This window comes from Babylonia areolata, chromosome 2, assembly GCF_041734735.1.
Source record: "Babylonia areolata isolate BAREFJ2019XMU chromosome 2, ASM4173473v1, whole genome shotgun sequence".
NCBI lineage: Eukaryota > Metazoa > Mollusca > Gastropoda > Neogastropoda > Buccinidae > Babylonia > Babylonia areolata.
In genome coordinates this window covers 53,259,248-53,278,448 of record NC_134877.1, presented here as the reverse complement: position 1 = coordinate 53,278,448, position 19,201 = coordinate 53,259,248, and the positions used below count along the sequence as shown (strand labels likewise).

Sequence of the window (19,201 nt, the reverse complement as noted above, 5' to 3'; positions counted from 1 at the left end):
TGACAACGCCGTTACGAGACCTCTCACCAAGTGGGTATAAAAAGGCTAAAATGAAGGCCGTGTATTGAAAAAACCTGAAGGGAAAAAATATAAAGATAAAGAAAGGAAGAAAGAAAAACATTAAAATATAAAAGAAAAAATACATAGAGAAAGAAAGAAAGAAAGAATAGAAAACTGTGTCGACAGGCAGACAATGGAAGGATAGAAAGAGCAAAGAAAGAACAAACAAAAGAACAACAGGGAAAAAACAACAACAAAACACACAGGAAGACACGAAATCAGCCAGAAAGAAGACATGAAAACACGAGAACAATAGAGACGAATTCCCACAAGACGGGAAGGATAGTGAAAGTAACTGAAAAAACACCCCAGCCTGACATACGAAGGGAGGTTCGGTGGCATGGGGCCCAGACAGGGTGCGGCACAGTCATGGACATCATGTGCTCCATTAGTATCCTCTTTACGAACGACAGATGTCTAACGGCAGCTGCACTGGAGAACCCCCACTGTCAGCACGGTTAGCCCCAGTCCATACAACCTTGGTCTCCTGTCATCTGAACATATTAACTTTAGCCTCACCCCTTACAGCCAAATCTGACAGGTCCACTAGTGGCCCGTCTCATTCCTGCCAGCTTCTAGCTGAATGCGCAGACATGTATGTCTAAGCTCCGTAATATTTCTGCACACAATCTTCTGTCAGCATTCCTTTTGAGATGCCATCGCCACACTGACCATCGAGAAAGCGAAGTCATGTAGCACCGTCTGCGCGCAATGGAATTCAAACTGAAGGAGATTGAAGAGAAAAAAAAAAGTACTATTGAGCTGGGGTCAAAGGAACTGGTAGTTTGTAAATCGAATGAAACAGACGATCAGCTCCGTGTTTGTGTCAGAAATGCAGATTACCTTTAAAAGATCAGAGGGCGAAATGGCGATGTGGAACAACAGACATGACCGAATAATTAATCAACTCCTGAATGTACAGGTAAACCTCGTAACATTCATAAAATATACCCTACTTTACCTGAAATCGACACGAGATCAAAATAAACATGCCTAGAAATAATTAGTTTAAAAAGCTGTTATGCCAAGGTCTAGGTTCTATTCAGTGATCACCTCACCTTTGAGTTTTAAACTGTGAGACCTCTCCTACACAATACACTTTACAGGAATCAAAGGCTTCAAAACACTGAAATTTCCACCAGCTGTAAAAAACGTAACTGAGCATTTCAATTGAAAAAACAACAACAAAAAAGCAGGCTGTAACTGAACGAAGGATTCGTTTCAGATATGGCTAAAGCGAAAGTAGAGTAAAAAGCTCCATCGGTCAACGATGCATCATCGTCCAAGACAGGCAGACTGACAGCCCGACCACAGCATATACAACCTATGACGCTGTTATTGTGCGGGAGTGTGAAAACAAGACTGACAAGAGACGATGTAATACGGCTTCACCTCAGGCACGTGGCCGAAAAGCCATTCCCGGGGAAGTGATCCACGGCGGGCGGGTTATAAGCGGGGCTCCGTTACGCACGTATGACCGCATTTTTCGCCGGCAACCGCTGCACTCCGACAATCAGCGCTGAAGCGCGAGGAAGGTAAAGAACGCCGAGATAGGTGAGATGGCTTACGATAAGTGAGCCCTTTTTTTCCCCTCCCATCAACCCCGTCAGAGGATGTGGTGGAAAGAAAAAGGCGACAAGCACTTGGGTCGTCCATCACAATCTGTGGCACTTTCTTATTGTTCTCTCACTATCCCCATCCTACTGCCAAGCCCCTGAACTCTCCCACAACCACCCCGTCGGTGCGTGGTTACGCCAGCTTTCTGCCAAACTTCTAATAGCCTCATCCGGGCTCGGGTCACCAGGTCCATTCATGAATCGGATGTTCATTTCACAAGAGATACGCTTTTATTCACGTCCGTTTGTATACATCGCTTTGTCAGAACCACATCTGTTGGCGCGAACGGTGTTTCTCTCATGTCAGGCTCAATAATCTCCAGTGAAGGAACAGAAACCCGTATTTGTATCCGAATTTTGACTGATCTTCGGTACGCCTTCTATGTATCGTCCGTTGTATGATGATTAGCTTCTTCTGCGTTTTTCATCTCCAATGAAGCAAATCGACATGTCTATAAACTATCGTCCAATGCGGCGCATTGCATATTGATCACACAGTATTTTCTTATGTCTTCTGCTTTGCCTTTGTTTCGGTTTAAGATTTAGACTTGACCCTCTCTTAATGCACTGTCAGTGTCCAAATGCCAACCAGTCAGCACACAACTGGTCTTACAAGCTATTCACGTATGTTACTAAGCATTTTTGCTTGCTGTCTCCGTCTCTTGATACCTATTTCTGAAATCGATCCAGAATAAAATACACACCCCCTCCCCCTTCAGGAAAAAAGCAAACACACACACACACACACACACACACACACACACCGCGTACGCGCGAGAAAAACAAAAATCCAAACCAACCTGCTTCCACCCCCAACCATTTACTGATTCTGAATTTAAATGCGACCTTTCACTTTCTGCCAGAAGCCACTACTAGTGTTTTCAGATGAGTCGATGCTGCTTCGATTTATTAACATTTAATTTTTAAAAAAGAAGAAGAAGAAAAAAAAAGAAGTTATCTCCAATTCCGGAATTATGAAACAAATACATTCTAAATTATTTTGGTCAAAATCGAGATGTGGTCAATTAGCCTGATCTGAGCTTGAAACTGAGTTTGCATACAGTAATGGAATAACAGACGGACAGAAAGAAAGACAAACAGAAATGTAAAGCAAATCCAGGCCGCCTTAAAAAAAAAAAAAAAAAGAAAAAAGAAAAAAAAGGGAGGGTGGGGGTGGGAGTGCGGGTGGTGGTGGGGCATGTAAAGATAGAGGCTGATTGATGACTGGCAACTGGCACAACACACGACGGTTCCAGCGATGCCATAATTACCCACATTAGCTATCTATCCAGTTTGGTTCACTAACTGTCGATCTGGAAAGAAGTGAAGTTGAATGTCCGTTGATGGCCTGTGCACGCGTACGTGCGCACGTGCATGTGTGTGTTTGTGTGGTATGGTGTGGTGTAGTAATCTGGTCTGGTGTCTGGTCTCGTGTGGTGTAGTGGTCTGCTGTGTCATATGCTTGCGCGCATGTACTCCCAAGCATGTGTCGTGCGCAAGTCTGTGTGTTTACAGGACATTTTCAAGATCAGAAAAGTTCTTTTCATCTCGGAAGCTGATGATCTGATACTGGATTTGCCACCACACAACCCCCTTTTCATGTTATGTTTGCATGCGTGCTATGTGGTGTTTGTTAGATACTACTGCTATGTTTCTGTTCACAGTTTCTGGCATGCAAGCCCACGGTGCAACTCTTCGTTTCTCAAATAGCGATTTTCAGAGAGCTTTTCGGAGTCTGACGCAAAGCGCCAGTGATTAAATGAGGGGCTTCTGCCGGAAGACTGGTGATGAGACCCGTTGTCAATGCATCCTTTTTCTACCGGTGATAAACACCTGATTTAAACGTGGAATGAGGAAAAGTTGCCTATCACACACACACACACACACAGAATTTTATTTAATGCGGGAAGAGGAATAAGCATGGGCATGCCTTTTTTCATCCGGCCCACAGGAGAAAAAAAATCAACAAGCAAGCAAACAACAACAACAACAACAAAAAACAAGAGAGAGACATCACGTTCAACGATTCTTCGTGACGAAGACGCCAGATCTGATCAGGTTTGAACAAAGTCACAGGCAAAATCTTGCTCTGACAGCTCAAGACAAGACAATACCAGACAAGCACAATGCACCATTGTTGTGTTTTCGTTCTTGCGAAGATGGTGGGGTAAAAATTACAATTAGGGAAGCCTGTGCCATGAGCATGCGTGTTATTATCCATGACTGTCCTCTGTGTCTGCCTGTGCTTAAACAGCGATTTTTCGCATCCCCCGTTTTTTGTTTTTATTTGATTCTATTTATCTTATTTAGTGAAGGATCAATAGATTGAATATAATCATGCAGAAATTAATCACTTTGATATTGAGCTTGTTTAAGTCACGTAAACTGTTGGGACTTATTTGAGTCTCAAAAATATAATGACAAACAGACGTACTGTTGAGGGTTATCAACTGCTCAAACTGACTCTAGTGAATACGAGTCCTGGTCAGAGTTGCAGGCAGTGAAACCATTCCAGTGGGTCTCTCATGGTTCTGTGTCCGACAACAGGCGAACAATTTTCTCGTCCGCGCTCATTAACTAGAAACCTTTTTACTGACCTAAATGAGACTGAGCAAAGCGAAAGCAGCTCTCAGGTTCGGTGTTGCTGAATTTAGTGACGATGACCAAAAGGTCAAGATCACAGTGGAGACAGTGTGTCTGGGTTGTGCCACTGATGTAGGCAGCGTGTGACGCTTTCCGCCTTCAGCGCTCGATGACAGTTTCTCTGATACATCGAAAGAGAGTAAACACGTGTGAAAACATCAGTGGACTCCCATAACATGCACAGCCTCATTACCGCTGCTTTGCATACACACACACACTCTCGCACACACACACACACACACATATATATATATATCACATATATATATATTGAGAGAGACAGACAGACAGACCGACAGACAGATATAATCACAAACAACGCAAAAAAAAAAAAAAAAAAAAAAAAAAAAAAAGTATTGCCAATGCTGTAAGGAAAGTGTTCATGGCAGCATCTCTTGGTGATGGCATTTCCATATAAAACCTCGCATGGAATACGAGTTCACTACTCGAAGAAACATTTTTCGTACATGCGTGTTTACGGTTTCATATGATTTGGAGAAACATATGTAGGATTTGGCCTTTTTAAGTTCTGCAAGAAATGTTTTGTTCTCACTCATCCCAAAACCTGCATGCCTCTGTGTATGTAAATGATCGCGTACACGTGGTTTGCAAACGCTTGTTTATTGTATTTCTTTTAAATTAAGAAGCTCACTTTTTTTTTTTTTTTTTTTTTTTTTTTTTGGCGAAATCTGATTCAATACGGGATTTGCCTTCACACTCCCCTCTTTCTCTTCTCTGATGTCTGTATGTGTGGTCTGTTTTATTTATCATATATACTTCATTTTAAAAAAAAGTCTTTTTATGGCATTAAATCCCACAGACGTCACCACTCTCCATTTATCAAACAGCGATAAAAGGAAGTCTTTCGGACTCTTGATTAAAGCACCACAGTGATTACCATAGAGGCTTCTGCCAGAGGCTGGCCGATAAAACATGCCGTCAATGCGACTTTTAATTCAAGACGCAGAATCCTGGCGATAAACACACGATTTAAATGTGGAGTGAGACTAGGCAATCTGTGAGTTAAATAATAATGATTAATACAAAATAGAAAAGAGAGAAACCGAGGTCTGGTGGGAGAAAGTGATCCCCCCCCCCTCTCTCTCTCTCTCTCTCTGTGTGTGTGTGTGTGTGTGTGATTCCTTTTTTTTATATAATTAATTTACTTCCTTGCGTCATTTTATTTCTGTGCCCAAACAGTTCCATTTAACCCAAACTAGGTAACATCTGATGCTGAATCCTTTCTGCACAGACTGCTTTATTTCGCGACCTCTCCCCTCTCCCCTTGCACTGTTTACAGGAGATAATGTTCAAGGCATGGGAAATGTGACAACAATCGAAACAATATGGCGGCCACAAAAAGGCCTTTATGCCAACAACTTAATGCATCCTCCTCAATCTCAAAGTGATAAGAATTAATACGAAATTCTTTCATAAAATTCACACAGGCCAGAGGATGGTGTGTATGGGGAAGATTCGTGTCATACCGACATCAGACTCTCTTTTTTGTCACGGGCGCATGGGAAAGGGGAGACGAAGGGAATTTTCTACAGAACGGCCCATATTTTAACCTTTTCTCCAACTACATCAAACCCAACCCCTACGCCCGACAGAATACAGCAAATACAACCCTCCCCAAGACATTCCCCTCCCTAGAAAACTCCCCTTCCTTGCATCCCCCACCTTCGAACCAGTTTCAGTTCTGTTGGACCATAAATTGTGTAAGTGGCGGGAGAGAATACGAAAGGGGCCAGAGCAGGACGGCTGACATTGTGAGAGAGAAAGAGGGAGAGAGAGGGAGGGAGCGGGAGAAATGGAGACGGGAATGAGAGACAAAGCCCTTCAGTTACAGATTTCCTGCTGTCTTGAAGAGAACTGGCTGATAACCCAAACACAAGGAATCCCTGTTGACCGGGCTGCTTCTTGGATAAGAACGAAGTCTCAGTTAAAATCTTTCACGAACAGCTCAAGAGAAGACGCTGCCAGATTAGCACAAAGCACCGTTATTGTTGATTTTCTTCCCATTCCGAAGAAGTGTTAAAAAAAAGAAAAAAGAAAAAAAAAAGAAAAAAGAAAAAAAAGAAGAAAAGAAGTAGAAGAGGGAAGCCGTGTGGCTTGAGTGCATGCACTTTTGACTGGTCTTCCTCGCACAGCGATTTTTCGCAGACCACTTTGAACAACTGATACAGATATCTTTAGAGGAGCTATCATTTTTCCTATGACATAGTTTGAAGATCACAAAATATTTAAATGTCAGTAAACGGCTTGTCTCATAGAAATAATCTGACTGACAACAATGAAACTCCGACAAGCAGAGGCAAAGCTAAGAGTTCTCAACTGCTTAAGCCTTCTCTTGTGACCATGGTTCCAGGTGAAGATCAGAGTATGACCATTTCAGTTTCTATGACTTGTTCAATGTCACACCAAAGTGAAAGAACCCGTTTCTGCATTAATTTGAAACAGCTCCATTGTCTCTGATGACCGAGACCAAACATGAGACTGCAAATTTCAAAATCGGAGTTGCTCAGAGACCACGACAAATAAAATCACAGTAAAAAAAAGATAACTTCTGCCATCGATGTGGCCAGCGTGCGGCGCTACCTATCACCGACGCTCAATCACCTTAAAATTTACGTCCCCCAAACTCCCCTCTAATATCGAATTGGATAGTCGATCAATGGACCCATCAGTATCACCCGCAGCGCTTCACAACTGCTGCTTTGCTTGTACGACACGAATACAGATGATGACAGTATTTTAATTCACACACAAACACACACACACACAAAGAGGAAGAAGAAGACGACGACGAAGTAAATATATCAATATCTCGTCGTCATGACATTTCCCATGTTACCCTGTATGAGAACCAAAACGACTTCCGACGATGTTCCACATACAGGCGTTTATGGGTATATGGGGATATATGACTTGACAATTTTGTTGAATTATTATGTTCCGCGCGCGCTCACACACACACACTTATATTGCATTGTTTTCAGCCATGAAAGCCTGTCTGTCTCTGTGCATGTGTTAGTATGTGTGTGTCAGTGTGTATGAACGCGTCCGCAAATGTGTGTATATATGGGTATGCGAGTGCGCGCGCGTACACGTGTATGCGCAAGCAAGATCGCAACCATGTGGTGCGTAAGAGTTTGTACAAGGGTCTTTAAAAAATATCTTAAATTAACAACTTTAGTCTCCAATATGGAAACGGAAGTAATACAATATCTAGATTCACTTTTCCACCCTTTTTTGTTTGTTTGTCTGTTTGTTTGTCATGCATGTGTTCTGTGATGTATATGTCAGATACTGCTGTTCTGGTTCTGTTTACCTTCTCATGAGCGTAAAATCCCACAGACGCCGCCGCTCCTCAGCCGGTTCTCCATCGGCGATTAGAAAGTATTTTTGCGGTCGGATTCAAGCCCCCAGTGATTACGGGAAAGGCTTCTGCCGGAAACCAGCTGATAAGACCCGCTGCCAATGCGTCTTAAATACGCAGAATTCCGATGATAAGTCAACTGAATTAAACGCGAAGTGAGGAAAAGCTATCTGCGAGTTAAAAGAATGAGAAAAACGCAAATGGTTGGAGAAAATGCTTGAAAAAAATTGAAGAAGAGATTTATTTGCTCGTACATATGTTTTAAAGCCGAAATCTTTCTATGAAACGAAATCATGTGACGTATGACGTCAGTTGGATTTCTTCCTGCGCATACGGGTTTACTGCCACATATCTTTCTCCCTCCCCCCCTCCCCTCTATCTCTCTACACCATCACACTTTGTTTATATCCTCCCCTGTTAACCGACGACTATTTTAAGGCAAGTAAAAATGGAACAACAATCAAAACAATATGAAGTTACACACACACACACACACACACACGCACACACACAAACACACACATATGCCTTTATATTAAATACTTAATGCATCTTCCTCAATCTCAAAGCCTGATAAGAATTAACGCACAATTCTTTTCCAAACTGTTTACAGCTGGAAGACTGGTGGTGCGTATGGGAAAGCCCTGCGTCACACAAACCCCAGACTTTCTTTCTTTGTCATTGCGCAGGGACAGGCGGGGACGGGAGACAAAGGAATTCTGTGTCTCAGATCCTCCTGTTTTTCTCACCGTTTTCTGCATCTATCTCGCCAGCAACAGCGAAAGACGGTAAATAACTCCCCTAACTTCCCCTCCCCTATCCCCCCATACACCCCCGACCCTCCCTTGCACCCCCTCCCCTCCCCCACTCCCAATCAGTTTCGGACAGATGCATTGTCGCGGCACCACGACTTGTCTTAGGAGAGGGAAGCAGGGGTTGAGAGAGAGAGAGAGAGAGAGAGAGAGAGAGAGAGAGAGGATGGGGTATGGAGATGGAGAGGAACACAGCTGAACAGTGACAGGTTTCCTGCTGTCTTGAAGAGAACAGACTGATAAGTAACAACACAAAAGAGTCCCTGTTGTCTGAACTTCCTCATCATGCACGGTGATTCTTCGCGGAGACAGCCATCTGATGAGATCAAAACAAAGTCTCAGGTAAAAAGTAAAAAACAACACCAAAAAAACTTTCACTGACAGCTCAAGGCAAGATGTTCGCAGGCAAACAAAGTACACCATTATTACCATTATCATTTCTGTCCCTTTCTTTCGGAAAAAGAGGAGAAAAGGTCACGATAAGGGAAGCCAAGTGCCACGAGTGTGTGTGTTCAAGCACGTACGAAACGACAATGTGCTTGTGATTTTTCACAGCGATGTTTCGCAAACTGCGTCAAGTAAAATATGTCGAAAATGAACTGAAATGATATTGATCTAGACCCGTTTCTTGATCACAGGCAAAAAACAAAACAAAAAAAAAGAAAGAAAAAGAAGAAGAAGAAGATAAAAAGAAGGGGGGGGGGGGGGGGGGGGTGGGGGGGGTGGGGGGAGAGAGAAGAAGAAGACAACGCAAAAAACCCACTACCACCACCAACGATCTCTACACGAGTAAATATAAAGACTGGCAGTAATGAACAAGAGACGCACTGCTGAGAACGTTCAACTGATTAAAGCCTCAAGTGACATCGATCCATTGTCACAGCCATCGTGTGACTAATTCAGTTTGGCTCGTCTGGCTCCATGTCACATTCGTGCACAAAAAAAGAAGAAGAAAAAGCAGAAAAAAAGAAAGAAAGAAAAAAAAAAAAAAGGAATGACAGAGAAGAGAGAGGGAGAGAGAGAGAGAGAGAGAGAGAGAGAGAGAGAGAGACAGTGTGTGTGTGGATGCGCGAGGTGGGGAGGCTTCACTAATTTAGATGGTCATGTCACAATTGTGGGGGGAAATACACACAAACACACACACACAAAAACAAACAAAATAGACAACAAACAAACAAAATAACAACAAAAAAATGGCCGGGTAGTTTAGGGAGCTTCACCGACTTGATTGAGACCAAACAATGCGACATCCAATCCCAGTCAGATGCAAGATGACCATGCACGATTGTCAAGCAAGACAGCACTGGAGATAATGTGCCTGGATTGTACTATGGCCCTTCACTGCCTACCATCAAATTCAATGCCACTTTTCTTGTAGGAAACGGGGATGGGGAAAGGTCAGAAGACCACCACAACAAGGCTTCACAACTGCTGCTTTGCATACGTACATAACACGAAAATTGAAGATGACAGTATTACGATTTAAAAGTTAGCAGCAACATCTCATATTCACGGCACTTCGAAGTTATCTCGCATTAAATCCACACGATCATTACGACATATTTTCTGTTGTGTATTTTCGGGCGTCACTCGAACTGGAGGAGATTTTACATGACCTGGCCATTTTGTTCTTTAGTTCTACTTTAATTGCTTTGTTCTCGCTTACCCAAAGGCTGCCTCTGTGGTGTATGTGTGGGAGAGGGGACGGGGGGAGGGCAGAAGTTGTAGGGGAAGGGGGGAAACTGGATGGAGGAGGTCCGGAAAAGAGATAAGCGTAAACACTCTTCAACCTTTTCGCCGGTGACGTCACAGAGGCGGGAACAAACGAGGCTTGTTCATCCCCGCTTTCTTTTGGCGCCAATGGAGGTGTCCGCCATGAAGAGCGCTTCCTGTCCAAAGTCGTACGGCTGGGCGAGACGTGCGACCGATACAGATCTCGCTCACTCTCCGTGTGTAAAAACGGACACATTAAAGTAATCCAACGTCAATTTTAAACACTGGCACGCGCTAATAAATTGGCTCAGGATTCCAACATCAAACAGCCAAATAGAAACAACCGACTTTCTCTGTGACAATCACAACGTTTGACTTCGTTTGACCTATTCCCCGCCCCACTCATCCCCACTGACTTCAAAGTATTTCACCTCCAAGGAACGCATTATCATGTTTCTTCATTTTGAATCAGTGTTTCTAAAAAGGACACATCTGCGTTGGATTCTAATTTTCTCGATATTTGGGAAAAATCTAGAAAACAGTCCAGAGTCAGCTTTAAACACACACACACACACACACACACACACACACACACACACACACACAGAGAGAGAGAGAGAGAGAGAGAGAGAGAGAAATTTTCATTTCAAGAATGGATCAATAAAGATGTGAATATAACAACAATAAACCGAAAATATATAAGTACCAACAATGAAAAACTATGGCTCACACTGAGAACAAAAACAACTTAAAAAAACACACAGAAAATTCTCCTCTGAAAGCGCGTTAAAACCCTTATGTTCGAACCAGTCAGTAATCAATGCCAAGCAGCATGCTTTGTCTGCTCAGCCACCACTTACGCTTATGGCTGCATTATGTGCACTAGTCCCACAAGCACACAAGTGAAACATTAATGGGGATCTTCACTGTGACACCTTGACCACAAACCACACATAATCAGCCATTTTTCATGGGAGTCCAATGAGGCAGCTAGATATCTTCTTTCATCCTTTACTATGACTATCCTTGATCACTGACCTTGAATAATCTGGTATCACCTTTGCTATGATCATTAGCATTTTCTTTGCAACAACCATCATTGGAAGTTTGGTTTCATTGTTCACCTTTCCGTCTTGATGTGTACAAACCTCCGTAGTCGTGCATGGTGGTGTGAGACGCGTGGTTCGCCCCGTTCCACCCCAACCCACTATTCTTCCTCTCCTCTTCTACTATCCGTCCCCCACCTCCCGCACACGCACATACAAACATGCACAGAGACACACTCACACACAGACACACACACACACAGACACACTTAAATGCACAGCAGCGGATACTACTTTCCAAAGTGTCTCATAACGTTTCACAATCCCCATATGATGGATCTCATTTTCTCTGTAGGAACAGGAAGTTTTCGAGTGGATCTGTTTTACAGGTACTTTCCACGTGATTTATGATTGTTTTTTTAGTTTTTCGTTTCGCACCTCACCCCTCGCCCCCTCCCCCACCTACCCCTCACACCGTCCCCAGCTCAGCCTTCGCGTCTTCTTCAGTCCACAAAGAAAAATAAAAGACAAAAAAGAAATCAAGACATGCGGATTAAAGAGCAAAGATCTATCCAACTGCTCAAAACACCCTTTCTCTTCCGCCCCTTTTATTTGAACTTATTTCTTCTTCTCAGAACACCTTATTTCGCGTTCTGAGTTGAGTTTGTATTTGGACAACCGGCACTCTGGACAAACACAGACAACCGCAGGTAAACAGTTTACCGGCAACGAAGACGACCTACCACCAACCTGGCATCCAATGAGCCAGAAAGGCCAAGTCAAGGCAACGCAACGACCATACATACTATGGAAGTGCTCAGCTCTTTTCGAAGGTTCAACTGCTTTCACGAGCTCTGCTGGTTTCCAGCGCAGAAAACACTGGTAGCGGTCATGTTTTCTGGTTCCAGACATGCAGGGTGGAAGGGGAACAAAGGGGGTTCATCATCACAGGAAGTTCTCTCGTGGAAAGCCGACAAGCAGTCGGGCAGCAAACGACGTGTACAGAAAGGCCACTGAGAGGCATAATGATAGACGGGCAGTGGGTGATGGTGTGAAAAACTGGAGGAGGCAGGAGGTGAAAGCCGAAGGAACCTGCATGCACACTGGGCCATCTTTCGTCATTTTGGAAATTAGGCGGGTCCGAGTACCCAGCTACCCAACGCCATGGACAGGTCAGAAATGGTTCTGGAGGTGTGAAAAAACACAACAAAACAAAATATCTAGGAAGTGGTGTTGAGGGATGGTAAATTGAGAGAGAGAGAGAGAGAGAGAGAGAGAGAGAGAGAGAGCACACGTAAGAATTTTAGTTTCGTTCGCATTCATATCGAATCTATCATCAGCATTTGCCCACTTCCATTCCAAGCATGATATACCCACTTCAGACTGTAAATATTTTCGTCGAGGCCATTCAAGTGAGACTCCTATTAATACGCCCCCTTATTAAAGAAAAATCTCGTCTTGCATTTCTCAGCTCTCCCGCAATGCCTGGTTTACATGTTATCTCAAGTTAAATATAAATACATGTCTGACGTACGCGAGCGCGCGCGCGCGCGTGTGTGTGAAGGGAAGACGGTTGGAGGATGCGGGGGTTGGGGCGGACCTGGTTTGGCCAAGTTAGGGGTGGAGGTAACAAACATCCCCACAGCCTGAGGAGGGATGGAGAGGGCAGGGGATACGCACACACATTACTCTCTCTTCAGTTACTGTGTGGAAAAATACTTGATCAAAGCTTTGGTGAATAACACACGTTACTTCGACGTTGACGTTGGGGTGAAAGAGGAGACGGAGGAAAAAGGGGCCCGGGTACAACAATGGCACACATGTTAAACCCGTCACTAACAGCAACTTCTGGACCCACTGCATCGTCTCTCTGATTGAGGGATTCATTTATGTTAATTAAACAACTCGTGTTTCGTCTCCACGTTAACACTCGTCAACTATCTCAACAGAGACAATTACTGCTCGCCTGCTCCACCTTTCTCACTGGTTCCTGACTGAGAGTTACCACTAAAAATTCCAGCGGTGTTATCGAAATCCGCTGACGAGAGAAAATCCCAATAGATACGGTAGGTGGGATGTGTGAGCAGTTTTCCTCATCAGCAAAAAATATGCGCGGAACAGACGCAATTTGGAGGTCTGAGTTGCCAGATGACAGTATGCATCTTGGTAAAAAAATTATATTAAAACATCATTTCTAAAACATACAGAAACGTCCACCACATAACACCATCTGAAATCGCCCCCAAGTGAAAGCGAACAAGCCAGGAATAAACAAAATCTTCCAGCCTCCAAATTCTTCCAACAATCTGTATAACAATCATCTGAAATCGCCACCAAATGAAAGTGAACAAGCTATAGTTAAGCATAATCTTCCAACCTCCAGATCCTTTCCAAAATCTGCACAACTTTGAGCCCTAAACACCGAGAGTGCTCAGTCAATAGTCCGAGTAACTAATGGCATCGCTTCGAAGTTTATCTTAGCTGTAATCTTCCAACAAACAGCCCTTCACACACACGCACACTCGCTGGCGTACAAAGTGATCCCCTCAGTTTCAGTCTTTGAACGTTACGCCGGACTCAGCAATGGTATTCAATCTACCCGCTACGGCGTTGTGGACTGGATGCGCATTTTCTGTGCGGACTGCTCTATCTAACGATACCCCTAATCAGTGTCTGACTAGAACGGTGAAAGTTGGAGCGTGCCGAAGAGGACGGGAACGGTGAAATGTACCACAAAAAGCATTCCTCGAACCGATAACCACCACACAGCCCATCATTTGCCTCTGGTCCGATTTGTGGGATTTCCGCCCGTCTCCCCTCGCTCCCCCCCCCCCCCCCCGCCTTTTTTTTCCCCTCATTTTATCGTCGTGCACCCATTGTTAACCCCGTGTGGTCGTCCCGTCGGCACGCCATCGCAGCTGCTTATCTTTCAGATAACTGGAGACTGTCTTTTCCTCCTCCCCCAAGCCCATACCCGCCGTTTATCACAGTTCTTAAAACACAGTCATATATCGTGCGTCGGTGTCAATTGTACAACCATACATTAAACTGGTGCGCGCTCCGATAGACCACCCTTATCTTACTGCTCCTGCTTCTATTGTTAAATCGCCAACGTGAGGTCCGGCATGTGTGCCCCCCTCCTCCACAATCGCCACAACATACACGCACGCCATTCAACGAAGATGCTCAGCAGAGTGTTAATGTCAACAACCGAAATGCACCACGAAGACTGTGCTCCGGTCTCGATTCATTGTCATCACTTACATTCTGCAATGAATACGTCACGAGGTCACTCAGCTCGTGCGCGGCAAGAAGATCAGATGACGATGCCGACGCCGACGACGGGTTGGTGTTTGAAAATATAGCATGTGTATATAAATAGCATGTACTCAGCGCAAGTATAAAAACACACGGCAACAAAAGGATTGTCCTGGTAAAATTCTGTGGAAATCAACCGCTTTGATAAATAAAACGAATACGCTTGTAACTGAAAAATTGGAAAAGATATGAGTGGCGCTGCACTGTGGCGACGCTTTCATACAAGGGAGAGCAACCCGATCTTAACACTGAGAAATCTGTTGTGACAAAAAGTAATACATGACTGAAGATGATTTGTTGTCCCCTCGTAAATGGGAATGTGAACAATGATATTTGTTGAATAATATGGTCATGAACAATAGATTGAAAATAATATAACAGACAGAGAGTGAGGGGAGGGGGGTGGGGAAGGATGGAGAAAGGGAGGGAGGGAGGGGGGAGAGCGGAGGTGGGGGTCAGAGGGAAGACTGACACCCTCTCCAGCTGTGATCTGTTTATAGCAACGTTTACAGCAGTGCCTCCTTGGGAACGTGGCTCTGCGGTCAAAGCCTGCTACAGAACTGAGCGTTTATCTCCACCGATCCTGGGCTGACCTCAGTCAGTCAGACAGGCAGGCACGAAGGCCGGGCGGTCGGTCAGACATCAGAACACGTGGCGGCCGAGGATGATCCCTCCATCCCACAGACAGACAGACACGGGCCAAGGGCCAACAACACCGTGTCGGCACCATCACGCTTACATCAGTCAGGCCAGGTGAGCCTGCTGCTGGCACCCGCCTGCCAGAAGAGATCATCATCGCTTGCCACACCGGTGACAGCTCGGGCTGTTAGAGGGCTGTATTATGTTTACCCACAGAATTATTTCGGCAGCCCGGCGGCCGACCTGCGGGTTAATGCCTTATGAAACCAGGCACGTTGTGTTTGTATTATTTACGCACACAGAGAGAATCCGCCAAGAAATCTTTGCGTATCTATCAAAGGCGATGACCCGAGGTTCTGGTCTGATTACTGACAGAACTTTGGCTAAACGACAAAGTTGTGACTAGACGCCACAGACCTTGGGCTAAAAAGACTATCTTGCGACCAGAAAAATTGAAACAACACTGGGCTGTGACAAGAGAGAGAGAGAGAGAGAGAGAGAGAGAGAGAGAGAGCTTGAGAGAGAGAGAGAGAGAGAGAGAGAGAGAGAGAGAGAGAGCTTATCACACCCCTCTCCCCAATTACCTACACAGCTATCACAGGCGCCGACAGGAGCACCAACAGAACGGTGTTCGGTGAAAACTGACATCAGCACCCAGGTAGACCCGGGTCTTCTTTCCCTTTGAAGCTCATCTCGGGAAGAGAAAACAGTGTGATACCCACCATCACAACACCCTTGTCGGCAGTCATTATGACCACGGCCCTCACGGCGAGGGGGGTGAGAGGGAGAAAGAAAGAGAAAGAACAGGAAAGACAGACAGAAGGAAAGAAAGAATGAATGAAAAGAAAGATGGAAAGAAAGAAGGGAAGCAAGCAAAAAAGAAAGGAATAACGAAAAAGAATCGTGCATTGAAATGGGGGAGTTTTAGCTGTTACATTACGATACACCGATAACTTGTCAGAAGCAACATCACAAGGTGTTGGAAAATACGATTAAGAAGAAGGAAGGGAGAAAAAAAAGAAGAAGAAGAAGAAAAAAAGAAAGAAGAAACGATGCAAAAAAACAAAACAACAACAACAACAAATTGTCTTCATGATTATATGCCATATTCTGGATTTGGGGTATGGTGTGATGGGTGAGTGGGAATGCAACAGAGCTCTCCGTTTTTTGCGAATTAATTTTCTTTTTAATCTGACTGATTAACTGACAACTTCATTGGTAAGAACGTTGATGGATATTGTGGTGCTCTCTCTCTCCTCTGACAAAGGAAAGCACCCGCACTTCCCCTCCTTTCCCGGTATCTCGAGATTCAGAATTACGATAAAAACGTCAGTTTTTATTTCTTATATAATGATCATTATGTTCATTCATCAAGTAAGTGAATGCTGATTGCCAAAAGCTATGTGAACATGTGCATGTGTGCAACTCAACAGTGTGTGTGTGTGTGTGTGTGTGTTTCGTTGTTGCAGGCAACAACAGACGAACTAGCGAAAATGTAATACATAAAAAGTAAACGTAAATGTAAAGGAACAGAGACAACACAAGCAATTTCACTATTAAAAAGAAAAAGAAAAAAAGACATGGTGTAACAGCTGATGCTTCCCCGCTGGTTACACTGGCTTTTGGGGCTTACCTGTGGAGCACAAGGGTTCGTGCGCAAGATTTGAAGAACAGTAGTGAATCGCACGTCTTGATGTACAAAGAAGAGAGTTCCAAACAGATGGTAAAAAAAAATGTGTGTATGTGTGTATGTGTGTATGAGTGAGAGGGAGTGAGAGAGAGAGAGAGAGAGAGAGAGAGAGAGAGAGATTAAGAGAGAGACAGACAGACATAGAGAGACAGACAAAGAGTGACAAGACTCCACAACCAATCTGAACACAGATCATGCAACAAGGCAAACATGTTCCAGATATTTACGCGGGTCCTACTCTCATCTGAAACAAGTTTACTATCTTGTTCTCAGCTCTCATGTTACACACACGGCAAGAACTTACAGCTGCCCAACTTTCTTTGCATCAGTGAAACACGCAAACCTGCATATCACGCAATTTCCCAAATAATCATAACAGCGAGGAGAAAAGTGGGAGCATGTGTGTGTGTGTGTGTGTGTGTGTGTGTGTGTGTGTGTGTGTGTGTGTGTGTGTGTGTGTGTGTGTGTGTGTGTGTGTGTGTGTGTGTGTGTGTGTGTGTGTGTGTGTGTGTGTGTGTGTGTGTGTGTGTGTGTGTGTGTGTGTGAGAGAGAGAGAGAGACAGAGACAGAGAGACAGAGAGAGGGGGTGACGAAGTTTAAAATGCCTTGACATTTTGCGCGATTGCTATGGAATTCAATTAGACTGTTAGACGCATATTTTGATAAATATGGCGGCTGCGCGGGCACGTATTTGTGCATGCATGCTTCGCAGTGAGTTAACCCCCAACTAACCCCCCCATCCCCAGCCCCCACCAGAAAAAAAAAAAAAAAGAGAGAGAGAGAGAGAGAGAGAGAGAGAGAGAGAGAGAAGTGAAAATGGTTCATTTTGTTAAATCAAGCCAGGCCCCGAAAAGAAAAGTGTGACAAAACAAACATTTGCGAATACAAATATTTATGTTTTGAAACTGTAAGCATATGTATAAATTGACGTTGCGTTACAAACACACCGTGCTTCTAATTCTGAAAGCTCGAAGCTGAGGCATTCACTTCGCGGAAGAAACAGGGTTGTGTGTAATACCATACTTTGTCAAGGCAATTATTATGTCTGAATTTAATCTGTTAAAGGTTTTCATACCACATCGAAGTTTCAATCTACACTGTCTGATATTAGTGGCCATTCTCTTATATAAAAGTTTTATTCAGACTGTGTTTTGCAGTGTCCGCTCACGAAGTGCATTTTGTTCCAAGATGACCAGCCATTACGAGTGTAGAAGAGTAGGTCTGAGTGTAAGAGAGTAGCAATTTATGTCCGAAGAAGGTTTACACAGGCTTTACAAATGGTGAAGGACCAACTTCATAAAAGCAAGCATATTTTCATAAAATATTAAAATAATCGAGGGAGATGATTTAAATTATGCAGGGTGAACTTGATCTACCACTCGCCTCTCACTGAATACACAAAACGGATATTTTTTAGGCTCAAATGCACCGTGACCAGCCTGAATAAGTTTGAAATTTGATGAATCAGCCAACCATTTACAGTTATTAAGTGATTTATAAACGTTAGCTGTGGGTTCTCTTTGTACAAAAAAATGGAAGTGCACGTGCAAGAAAACAACTGATGCTTATTACACTGGCTGCACACACCACTCTTTGAAGAAAATTCAGCATCACGTCACCATGCCCCAAGAAGAGAACTGTGCAAGTTCCCAATTGGTCGTTAACTTTTTGTGAACCCTGTATCTAAAAAAAACAAAGTGAGCTTCTCGGCTGAACAACAGGTACATTCTCCTCCCCCCCCTCCCCCCCACTTTCCCTTCCGCTTGTTTTGATATGGTGTTGAAACTTCGACCAGCTTACAGACATAAGCCTCTGAGAAACACCACGATTGTAATAATTTACTCCTTGATAAAGCCAAACACACCCGAGAAAAATTCAAACGGTGGTGTTCTGACGTTGACTCGGTGACTGATTTGAGAGAGAGAGAGAGAGAGAGAGAGAGAGAGATGGATTGCTAGTTCCGAGTTGCCCTGCTGAATGTACTCTCACATACATGCACCATGTACCATATACCATGAAGTTTAGAGTGGAGAGATCATAAGGCGAACGGCATTGCCCAAAGCGTTCAGGTTGGCCCTCGTGTCTGACACAGATCAAAGCTGTGATCATCCCAGTTCCCTTTGAACGGACCAACATCAATCGTGCTATTTGACTGCAGATCATGCGCTTCCGACACTGAGTTACTGCAGGTTTGGGAGGGAAAAGAGGAAATGACCACACTGACATTTTACATGGACTGTTTATGTGAAACGTGCGGGCATGTGTGTGTGAGTGTGTGTGTG

The 19,201-nt window shown here is 44.1% G+C and overlaps 1 protein-coding gene across 1 annotated transcript in view; it reads right to left on the bottom strand.

Annotated features, from left to right (window-relative positions):
- LOC143274973 (protein FAM184A-like) overlaps positions 1–19,201 on the bottom strand; it is an 86,395-nt gene that overhangs the window by 27,150 nt on the left and 40,044 nt on the right. The window lies entirely within an intron of this gene.